General features: G+C 37.5%; 1 pseudogene; it reads right to left on the bottom strand.

Moving 5' to 3' along the window:
* Positions 1-7139: 7139 nt before the first annotated feature.
* LOC123862839 (DNA ligase 3-like) lies at positions 7140-11235 on the bottom strand (annotated as a pseudogene).
* Positions 11236-12416: the final 1181 nt, after the last annotated feature.

Here is a 12416-nt window from a genome sequence, read left to right as displayed (position 1 = left end):
AAACACAAAATTTAAAATGATCAAATTTGTGTAATGTTTAATAATTACTACAATTACTACATAAATGAAAGATTTTAATAAATAGTAACAAAATGGATGAATACACTAATAAAAATAGCCAAAATATGTTGCTATGGACTATTTGTGTCCTCACAAAATTCATATGTTTGAAATCCTAATCTCCACTGTGATGGTGTTCAGAGATGGGGTCTTCAGGAGGTAACTAGGTCATGAAAGGGGAGCCCTCATGATGGCATTAGTGGCTTATAAGGAGAGACACAAGGAACTTGCTTCCTCTCTTTGCTCTCTGCCATAAGAATACAAGGAAAAGGCAACCATTTACAAATCAGGAAGACGGCCTTCACCAAGAATCCCACCATGCTGGCATCCTGCTCTGAGATTTCCCAGCCTCTAGAACTGTGAGAAACAAATTTCTGTTATTTAGGGCACCGAGTGTGTGGTACTTGTTATAGCAGCCTGGACTGACTAAGACATATATGAGCAGATGATTAACAATGACAGCAATCATTAGTCATTAATAATGAGAAAAATCGCTAGCTAAATAGTCCCTCACAAAAATCAAAGAGATGTCCATTAAGAAAATGAGACTCTCTAGTTAGTCCATCCTCTTTAACCCTTAATGGCTTAATCCATTAATTTATGCAGTTGCTCTAGGACTTTTTTGGTTTTTGGAATGAGTTAAAAAAATTTTTTTTTAGCAGATCAATTAATTACTACACTTGCTACCATTTTTTTGTAATTACTACCAGAGGATAGATTTTGTATTTTTGAGGACTAAAGAGTAACATTCAGAATGATGATACCTAGTATTGGTAAGGTATTTTTTTTTTTAAAGATTTTATTTATTTATTTGATGGAGAGAGACACAGTGAGAGAGGAGCACAGGCAGGGGGAGTGGAGGGGGAGAGGCAGGCTTCCCGCCGAGCGGGGAGCCCGATGCAGGGCTTGATCCCAGAACGCTGGGATCATGACCTGAGCCGAAGGCAGGCGCTTAAGGACTGAGCCACCCAGGCGCCCCTGGTAAGGTATTTTTATAAAAACACTTTAATAACTATAATTTCATTTTATTCTCATGTGCATTTTATTATAAACCTATGTACAGATTCATACTTTCTTTCTGACCACACAATAAAACTAAACCAAAATAGAATATTATGGCCATTTCTTAATTTTTAAATTTTAGTTTAGTTGTAAAATACTATATTTAAAAAGATATATAGATATATTAACATTAGGAAGCCATAAATGCAGGTGAAAATAATTATGCTTAGTGGAAACTAGAATAATTTCTCAGAATATATAACAATATTGAACTTCATACCTCTAACAATATAGGCTTGAAATATATGAAGCAAAAAAGCAAAGAATTTCGAAGAGAGATTGACAAATTTTTTATCTAAACAAAAAGTTTAGTGTAAACTTTTAACAATTGCATCTCAGAATCTGGTGAGTCATGCAAGAAGAAACTTACTGAAGATGCAGAAAAATTGAACAACACAATGAGTAAGCTTAATACAATTGATTTTTATAAAAACTGCATCTCAAAAATAGAGAATAAGCATTATTTTTAAGCACATATAAAACTGACCACATATTAGGCCATAAAGGAACTTAATAAATACAGAGTAGGGGCGTCTGGGTGGCTCAGATGGTTAAATGTCTGCCTTCGGCTCAGGTCATGATTTCAGGGTCCTGGGATCAAGCCCCACGTCGGGCTCCTGGCTTAGCAGGGAGCCTGCTTCTCCCTATCCCTCTGCCTCCCCCCTGCTCATGCTCGCTCTCTCTCTGTATCTCTGTGTCTCAAATGAATAAATAAAATCTTTAAATAAATAAATAAATAAATACAGTGTAAACAATATAATGTATTTAATAAATGCAAAATAAACAATATCCATTTATCAAAAGGAGCTTTTAATAAATACAAAATAAACAATATCAATATCAGTCCAAATTCCTTAGAAATATGCATTATGATTAGAAATAGCAATCTAAGTTGGTCTATAAAATCTGATAAATTTGGAGTCTAAAGACATACTTTTACATAGTTTATGAATCAAATAGGAAATCCTAATGAAAATAACAAAATATTTAGAAGTGATCATCAGACTTTCAGGATGAAGCTTCAGTTTAGAAGATACATATAGCCTTAAATCCATTTGTTAGCAAATAATTATAAAAAGAATAACGAAGTTTAAGACTTCTGCTTTAGGTCAGGAAAAGTGAATCTGGATCTGACCTCTTACCTTAAATAATTACAAAACTGAACAAAATATATGAGACAATGATTTTCAAACATTGGATAAGAGGCAACGCATAAAATAGTTAGATCTGAGAAAAGAGAATCAAATATGGTGAGCTGTATAATTACCTCTAATTTCATAATGATAATTTCCAGGATGAAGCATAGGGAGAGGGAAGTCAAATTAGGTCCAGTGGTTTATAAGACAGAATTCAGATGTTGGGAGGCCAAAGTGCTAAAATTCATAGGGAAGAATACTAGAGAAAAGACAATTGCACAGGGAAAGAGAGGTCCAGAGATTTGCAAAGGATTCTCCCAGAGTCTTCAATGAGTACTAATTGGTGCATGTGGGTGAGGAAACTAACAAAGTTGGGGGGAAATCCCATTAGAAAGGATCATGTGGAACAATCCTCACACAGGGCCAGGAATAATTGTTCTGATCAGTCAGAGCCCTGGTACAAAAGCTGTCTGGATTTACCTAACAAATCCTAAAAACAAGATTTGAAAGGACCAAATTGTTTCCAACTAACTGCATAATAAAAAAATGCCCAAAAGTATTTAAAGAAATGAAAAAAAATCGATACTCAAATTATAAACTTGACAAAGTCTGGCATTGAATCAAAAATTACCAGGCATGGGGGCACCTGGGTGGCTCAGTCATTAAGCGTCTGCCTTCCGCTCGGGTCATGATCCCGGGGTCCTGGGATTGAGCCCCGCATTGGGCTCCCTGCTCAGCAGGAAGCCTGCTTCTCCCTCTCCCCTTGCTTGTGTTCCCTCTCTTGCTGTCTCTCTCTCTGTCAAACAAATAAAATCTTTAACAACAACAACAACAAAATTACCAGGCATGAAAAAAGAGCAGAAAAATAAAAACAATAATGAGGATAAAAAGTAATCAATAGAAATAGAAACAGAAATAATAAATATGGGAGAATTAGAAGATAAGAATATTAAATATGTGTTATAAATATTTACCATATGCTCAATATAAAGAGGAAAGCATGAGGTTGTTAAAGAGAAATATGGAATTGACTAAATGAATGGATAAAGAAGATGTCATATATGCATATACAATGGAATATTACTAAGCTATCAAAAAAGAAATCTTACCATTTATAACGACATGGATGGAACTAGAGAGTGTTATACTAAGTGAAATAAGTCAGTCAGAGAAAGACAAATACCATATGATTTCACTCATATGTGGAATTAAAGAAACAAAACAGATGAACATGGGGGAAGGGAAGAAAAAATAACGTAAAATAAAAACAGAGAGGGAGGCAAACCATAACAGACTCTTAACTATAAGGAACAAATGAGGGTTGCTGGAAGGGAAGTGGGTTGGGGGGATGGGGTAATTGAGTGCTGGGCATTAAGGAGGGCACTTGATGTTATGAACACTGGGTGTTTTAAGCAACTGATGAATCACTAGGTTCTACCCCTGAAACTAATAATACACTGTATCTTAACTAAATTGAATTTAAATTTTTAAAAAAGAGAGAAATGGAAGACACAAAATGGCCCAAATCAAGCTTCCAGAGATAATTTAGTCTTGTATAAGATGAAAAATACATAAGATGGGTTTAATGGTAGAATAGACATAGTAGAAGAAAAAAATAATAATCCTGAAGAAATGCAATAGAAACTATCCAAAATGAAATACAGAGAGAAAAAAGATTTTTTTAAGAAGGATCAGTGTGGCAGTGAGAAAACACTAAACATTCTAATATGTGTAATTGGAGTCCCAGAAAGATAAAAGAGTAGGAAAGATGAAGGTATTTAAAGAAATACCGACCAATATTTTCCAATTTTGATAAAACTCTAAAGCCATAGACCAAGAAACCCAATAGACTTCCATCAGAAGAAATCTATACCAAGGTGCATTATAACACAGTTGCATTAAAACAAAGTGATTACTGAGAAAATCTTCAAAACCAGATGTAGGAAAAAGTCCTATTTTACCCTAAAGGGAAAAAAAAAAAAGAATGATGGCACATTTCTTCTCAGAAACAATGTAAATCAGAGAAGAGTGGAATACTCTAACCAAGTAAAATTATCTTTCATAAACAAAGGTGAAATAATTTTAAGATATAGAAAAACTTAGCATATAATCACCAGTAGACTACCACTATACTACTCACCATTATGACTATAAGAAATGTTAAAGAGAATCCCTTAGTGAGAAGAAAAATGACTGAGGCAAATTTGGATGTACTTAAAGAATGAAAAGCATGAGAAATGGAAAATGTGTTGGTAAATATATTTTTCTTATTTTGTAAATTCCTTTAAAAATTATTAACATTTTAGGGCGCCTGGGTGGCTCAGTCGTTAAGCGTCTGCCTTCGGCTCAGGTCATGATCCCAGGGTCCTGGGATCGAGCCCCACGTCAGGCTCCCTGCACAGCGGGAAGCCTGCTTCTCCCTCTCCCACTCCCCCCCTTGTGTCCCCTCTCTTGCTGTGTCTCTCGCTGTCAAATAAATAAAATATTAAAAAAAAAACTTTATAAAAAAATTATTAACATTTTAAAGAAAAATAATAAAAATATGTTGTGGGTTTTTAACATAAGTAAAATGAAAATGTCTGACAATAGTACGAAAGTCCAGCATGCCCCACTAACTGATAGAATAATAGAAAGAAAATTAGTAAGGTATAGAAGACATGAGCAGTACAATTAAGTATTTTGATGTGATTTATATTTATAAAGCAGTCACCCAACAACATTCTTTTTAAATGTACACAAAACAATTAATAGGATACACCATATTCTAGGCCATAAAACAAATACCAATAAATTCTTTAAATTTCAGATAAAATGAATTATTTACTCTGACCACAATGGAATTAAGTTAGAAATCAATAAGAGAAAGATGTCTAGAAAATCCTCCAGTATTTAGAATCCAGTCAACATACTACTACGTAATCTGCAGGTCAAAAAAATATCACAAAGGAAATTAGAAAATATTTTTAAATTATGGATAGTGAAAACACAGCATATAAATATTTGGAGATGCAGCTAAAGAAGGGCTTAAAGGGAATTTTATAATATTGAAAATTAAGGGTCAGTAAATCTATAATCAATGATTTATGCTTCCATCTTAAGAAACTAGACAATTAAACCAAATGTAATCATTATGAAGTATATAATTAAATAAAAGCAGAAACTAATGAAATACCAATCAAACAAAACAGTAAACACTGAGGAAACCAAAGTGGTTTCTTGGAGAAGATCAATTAAATTGATAATCATCTAAATAGATGGATTAGAAAAGATAGAGGAAAAATAATAAACCAGTATCAAGAATGAGAGAGCTAAATTCTACCCCTGAAACTAATAGTACACTATATGTTAACTAACTTAACTTTAAATAAAATTAAATTAAAAGAATGAGAGAGCTAATACAAATCCCATAAACACTGAAAAGATAATAACTAAATGTAGTAAACATATGTTTATAAATTTGACAATATGAACTATATATTAATATCCCTCATGGCCATCAACACAAAGTATTAACAAAATTTTAGCAAATATAATCCACAAAATATACAAGCTAATATATCTTCGCTAAGTATAACTTATACCTGAAAGATAAAGTTGTCTTGGCACTCTAAAATCAACCAGTATATTATTCACCAAATTAAACTATGAAAAAAGGAAAATCATATGAGCAGTTTACTAGATGCAGGTAAATCATTTAATAAAATTAAACATTCATTTTTGATTAAAAAAAATTCACTGCAAACAGGAAACAAAAGGAAACTTCTTCCACCAGATAAAAAAGCATACATGTAAAATTTACAACTAGCATCATATTAATGGTGAAAGTTGAATGTGTTCCCCCAATATCAGGGACAGCGAAGATGACTGCTCTCATCACTTCCATTGAACATTGTTCTGGAGGTTGGAGCCAATTCAATAAGACAAAAAAATATAATATTAAATTGATAAAGTAAAATAAGCAGTACAATAAAAATAAAATACACCCAGATTTTAGAGGGAGATTAAAACTATTGTTACTTGCAGACAACATAGTCCTCCACATAGAAAAGTCTAAGTAATGGATCCAAAAGCTTCTAGAATTAGTAAAGTTGTAGGATAAAAGTTTATCAGACCAAAAACGATTATGTACAGTAGCAACAAACAATTGTAAATTGAAATTGAAAAAAATATCACTTAAAATATTATAAGTATATGAAATAAAGACTACTTTAACAAGCTATGTGCAAAACCTATAAACTGAAATTTATAAAATATTGCTGAAAATAAAGTGACTTAAATAAATGGAGAGACATACCATCATCATGGTTTGGAATACTCAATATTAAGATGTCAGTTCTTTCCAACTCTATCTATTGAGTCCATGAAAAATCCTAGAAATTGTTTTATTCTGTAAAAATTGATAAGCTGATTCTAAAAGCTATATGGAAAATCAGAGACTTCTAATATCCAGAACAATTTTGAAAATTATGAGCAAATATGAAAAAGTTACAGTATTTTATTCAAGACTGAAGGAACTACTATAGTTATCTAGACATCATGGCATTAGCATAAATGAATATTAGGTCATTGGAACAGCATAGAGAATCCAAAATAGACTCTAACATATACAGTCATTTGATTTTTTTAAACTGTAAGATATTTTATTTATAGAAAAAAAAAGCTTCTTTTAGAAGAAAACAACCCAGCCAACACCCAGATCTGAAAGATCTATGTAAACCAGCAGAAGGAACTGACTTCACTGACGGCACCCACAGCAACTAACTCCTGGTTGGAAAGAGATGAAGCACAGTTGGTAGGTTCTGGAAGATGCACTGCTTGAAGAAAGGCTACCGCCCCCCCCTCCCATCCCTAACCCTGTGAAGAAGAGGGAGGGCCACAGTCCTAGCAGGGAGCTACCAGCCTCTGCTTCCAGATACATGCCCAAATCCACTCTGGGGAGACCTGTTGAGCATCAGGGTTCTTGTCCCTGCAACCCAGTACATATGTGGCTGAGACAATGTCAGATTCCTGCACCAGGTTCCCATCAAATGCCACAAAGGAGCAGCTGAAGTCTGGTGTGGAGGGTAGCAAGTAGAGCTGCACCATGGTGAAGATGTCCAGCAGCACCTTTGCTTGGCACAGGGTGTCATCGGGAGCCTTCTGCTTTTCTCCCGTTTTCACAGGGGAAGGTTTTGCTGTCAGCTTGTTGCCGCCTTTGCTGTTGAGGCTACTCAGCCTCCCTCCTGCCTTCTTGGCACTGTGGAGGGCTACTTTGGGGAGCCTTGCAAGACCCAGCAGCCCCTGAAATACCCTTATTCTCTCCACTGCTACCCCCTGTAGTGGAATTCCCCTCCTTTCCAGTTGCCACAGTGAATTCCACCCTCTCCTTGACAGCTGGTATAGTTCCTTGAGTTGGGGCAAGTTAGTGGCAGATTTCCAATCCTTATCGTCAAGGATCTGGGTACCATGAGGGAATCAGATGGAGATGCCATCAGCTCTGTGAGCCTCAGATTTGGAGGACTCAGCCCCTGTGTCTTCCATGTGGCAGCTTTTTTTGAGTCTGGGACAATAATGAAGTCAGGATAGCAGATCTTGTAGATTTTCAGCCAGTTAGGTATCTTGCTGGGATCCTTGTGGATCTTCACCACATCCAGTTCCTTCTGCATGTGGGCAAGCATCATGTCATCATGGCCTCATGCACACTTGATGACTGTGCATCACTTCTGGCTGCTTGGGTCATAGCGGCCCATGAGGAAGATGGACATCATGGCACCTTTGCTCCCATGCCCATAGAAGACCTCAAAGCCCATGGGTCAGCTGTGTTACCCATGGCTCACTCATTCAAATAGTCTTCCTTCACTTTTAGCCAGTGCTGCTTTCCAGGCTCATATGTATCCTTCACATCCTTCAGCTCTAGCCCTTCCAACTCTTCTCAGATCACCAAGTTTATCATGTCAGCCAAGTCTAAAGCTTTAGTGACTTGCTCCATTTCTGAGAACATGATCTGGTTGGGAATTTCAACCATGTTATGAAGAAACTTCCACTGCTCACACAGGCCTGTCCATCAAGCTGACATGAAAGTAGATATAATCAAAAACGAAGAGGCAGACATTAACATCCTGGAAGGCAGCTTTCTGGTGCACTCTCCAAGTCCCAAAGGGCAGTGGTTTGGCTGTCTAGTGTCATTCAGGAACACCTCAGAGTCCAATATCATGCCGTGGCTCCCGCAGAAAGGCTGGGGGATATAGTCCTTAAAGTGGGCCACCTTGGGGAGCAGGACAGGCTTGAGTCTGTGACTGAAGTGGCTGAAGTGGTCCCCCTTCTTATGCACCTGGACTCGCTCCCCATGATACTTGATCTCAGAGAACATGCCATTAGGACACTTCTTCATCTGATGTTTGATGGACTTGCAGACTGCAGCCAACATGGGCTATACTGGCATCATCAGTGAAGCCTGTGCTCAGAGCTCATCTCTGACCTGGCTACTTCTCCACCTCCTGCTCTTTGCAGAGGATCTCCTCCACTAGGTCCTACAGGTTGCACAAGGCTTTGAAGTCTTCATAGACATTGGGTTCAAGGGCATCTAACATATGTTTTGTACCCAAGTTCATCTTCAGATCATGTTTGACCAACCTGATTATGCACTTAAGATCATTGGCTGGACACCTGGAGGCGATGTCCTGTAGGGCCTGTTGCTGCTTCCTCCTTGGTGAGCTTGGAGAGCTGAAAGAGGAATTTGTCCACCTTTTGAATAGTAAGAAGGCTCTTGGCAGTTGGGGGGAAAGACTTGCTCTGCTCAAAGAAGACTCTGATTGTCTCCAACACTTCACCCTGCTCTAGGTCTGTCTCATGCCATATCATTTGGGTTGCAGTTAAGAATGTGGCTGAAAATCTTCACAATCTACTTATTATTCAAGTTGTAAACACTTTTAATAGTAGCTGGCAGCAGCAGCTTCACTGTTAGGTACACATCACTGTGGAAACTATCTCCTGCTGAACCTTTCCAAAGGAAGTCCTGGATCATCTGGGTCTTCATGTTATAGCCAGGATTTTCAGCCACCATGGCACAAAACTTCCAAAACTCACATAGCAGACAATCCTTGTGCTTGGGGTCACATTTGCTGAGGACAGACTTGCCTTAGGGGTAGGGCTTGAGCAGCCTTCCTCAGAGTTGGGCTTGACTAAAAAGTCAGAAAATTTCTGGGGATTGGTGTTGGTGACAAATGAGACATCTTTCACTGGAGATGTCACCTGGCCAGTGGCTGTTAGCTTTGCCTGGACAATAGCTTTCTTCTTTGGTGTGCTTGTTGCCTTGGAAGACAGATCTGCAATGTGCTGGCTTATCTGTTCCTTCTCATTATCTTCCAGCTCTTCCCACCTTCAGCTTTGTGTGGTCCTCCATATTTTTTGTGGTGGCCCGGGCCCACCCCAGTTTCTCAAACATGCATTTATTTTTTAAAAATTTATTTTATTTTATTATGTTAGTCACCATATAATACATCATTAGTTTTTGATGTAGTGTTCCATGATTCACTATTTTCGAATAACACCCAGTGCTTCATGCAGTACATGCCCTCCTTAATACCCATCACTGGACTAACCCATCCCCCCCACCTCCCCTCTGAAACCCTCAGTTTGTTTCCCAGAGTCCATAGTCTCTCATGGTTCATCTCCCCCTCTGATTTCCCCCCCTTCATTTTCCCCTTCCTTCTCCTAATGTCCTCCATGCTATTCCTTAATTTCCACAAATAAGTGAAACCATAAGATAATTGTCTTTCTCTGCTTAACTTATTTCACTTAGCATAATCTCCTCCAGTCCCATCCATGTTGATGAAAAAGTTGGGTATTCATCCTTTCTGATGGCTGAGTAATATTCCATTGTATATATGGACCACATCTTCTTTATCCATTCATCTGTTGAAGGGCGTCTCAGCTCTTTCCACAATTTGGCTATTGCGGACGTTGCTGCTATGAACATTGGGGTGCATATGGCTCTTCTTTTCACTACATCTGTGTCTTTGGGGTAAATACCCAGTAGTGCAATTGCTGGGTCATAAGGTAGCTCTATTTTTAATTTTTTGAGGAATCTCCACACTGTTTTCCAAAGTGGCTGTACCAACATGCATTTAATATGATACCACTCTCATCATCCCTGGACTCTGAGAAGGGATGGGCACTACTTTGCTGATCTGGATACACTCTTCACAATCTTTTTCTTGCATTTTTTTTACAACTGGCCATGCCATGCTTGGCATAGTCCACACAGAACCATTCTTCAGCCATCTCACAGGGGCCACTGCAGAGTTCCACATGTGATCCTGGAACAAAAACAAGGCAGGTGACATGTGGTCTTAGATTACCTTCCTGAGGGGCGCCTGGGTGGCTCAGTCATTAAGCATCTGTCTTCGGCTCAGGTCATGATCCCAGGGTCCTGGGATCAAGCCCTGTTATCGGGCTCCCTGCTCAGCTGGAAGCCTGCTTCTCGCTCTCCACTCCTCCTGCTTGTGTTCCCTCTCTCACTATGTCTCTCTCTGTCAAATAAATAAATAAAATCTTTAAAAAGAAAAGAAAAGAAAAAGATTACCTTCCTGAATGACAGAACAGGCTTTTTTTTTCTGGAGGAGGTAGTACTCATGAAGCTGATCTATTTCTTTTAAAAAAAAAAAAAGATTTTATTTATTTATTTGACAGAGAGAGAGATAGCGAGAGCAGGAACACAAGCAGAGGGAGTGGGAGAGGGAGAAGCAGGCTTCCTGCCGAGCAGGGAGCCCGATGTGGGACTCAATCCCAGGACCCTGGGATCACGACCTGAGCCGAAGGCAGATGCTTAATGACTGAGCCACCCAGGTGCCCAAAGCAGATCTATTTCTGACCAATGGCTGAATTGTCTTATGTCAGGCCAATGATGCTGCTCTTGGGAAAGGCACAGTTCTTTTCAGCTGAGTGCGTGGAGGGTTGGCGGGAAGAGGATCTTGAAAGCCAGAGTGGTACAACTCATGGGATGATTGTGAGAATTAAAATGAGTCCATGGATGGGCTGAGGGGGTGGACTCGGAACTCCCTGCCTTCTCCACTCCAGTGCACACCACAGGCCTTGGACCAGGCACCCACAGGCTGCAGGCACCATGTTGGTTTGTCTCAGTTATATGATTTTGATAATGGGCTTAAGACAATTCAATGAGGAAAAGATAATTTCTCATGAATATAGATAGAAAAATGCAAAAAAAAAAAATAAGAGAGAGAGAAAACAACTCTTACCTCACAATAAATGCATTTATGTGGACCACAAATCTAAATGTAAGCTCTAAATGACATTGAGTTTGGTAAAGATTTTTAGGTGAGAGATGAAAAAGAAAGTGCTATAAAAAATAATCCATTTTCATCAAAATGAAATAATGTTTTTTAAAAGAAATTTAAGAAATCAAAAAGAAAAACCATAGACTGTGAAAACACATTTACAAAACATATTGAAAATGGACTTGTGTCTAGAATAAAGAACACTTACAATGCAGTAATAGTAAGAGAAACAATAAAATGGGCAAAATGTTTTAATAGACACTTATCCAAAGAAAATATATAGATAGAAAATAAGTACATGAGAAGATGCTTAACATCATTAGGACAATGCAAATTAAAATCACAATGAGATAACTCTACACACCCTGTAAAACAAATAAATTTGAAAAGGTTGTTGCTACCAAGTTTTAGCAAGGAATCACAGCAACAGGAATTCTCATGTAGCACTTGTGGAAGTGTTAAACAGTACTATTTTGGAAAACAGTTTGGCATTTTCATAAAAATTTAAACATGATTTCCTATATGAAATAGCCATTCCATTCGAAGGTATTTAACTAAGAGAAATAGCCAATACACCAATCTTTTTAGTTACTTTACTTGTAATAGAAACTGAAGGCAATCAAAATCCTTCAACATTGAATGGACTAACAAATTTGTATAATCTGCACAATAGTATTCAGCAATAAGAAGAACAAACTACTGTCACATGCCTCAAAATAGATGAATCCCAAAAGAGGTATGCTTAGTGAAAGAAACCAGGCCAAAAAAAAGCACATACTCTGTTTTAATTTATATGAAATTCTAGAAATGAACAATAATCTATATCAACTGGGCACATACCAGTGATTGTCTGAAGATTATGCAATAGGAAGAAAGAGTAATG

This window comes from Mirounga angustirostris, unplaced genomic scaffold (genome assembly GCF_029215605.1).
Source record: "Mirounga angustirostris isolate CCGP_5_RB_7025 unplaced genomic scaffold, mMirAng1.0.hap1 SCAF_1, whole genome shotgun sequence".
NCBI classification, from domain to species: Eukaryota; Metazoa; Chordata; class Mammalia; order Carnivora; family Phocidae; genus Mirounga; species Mirounga angustirostris.
The sequence above is the reverse complement of the archived record's forward strand: the minus strand, read 5'-3'. Positions and strand labels throughout refer to the sequence as shown.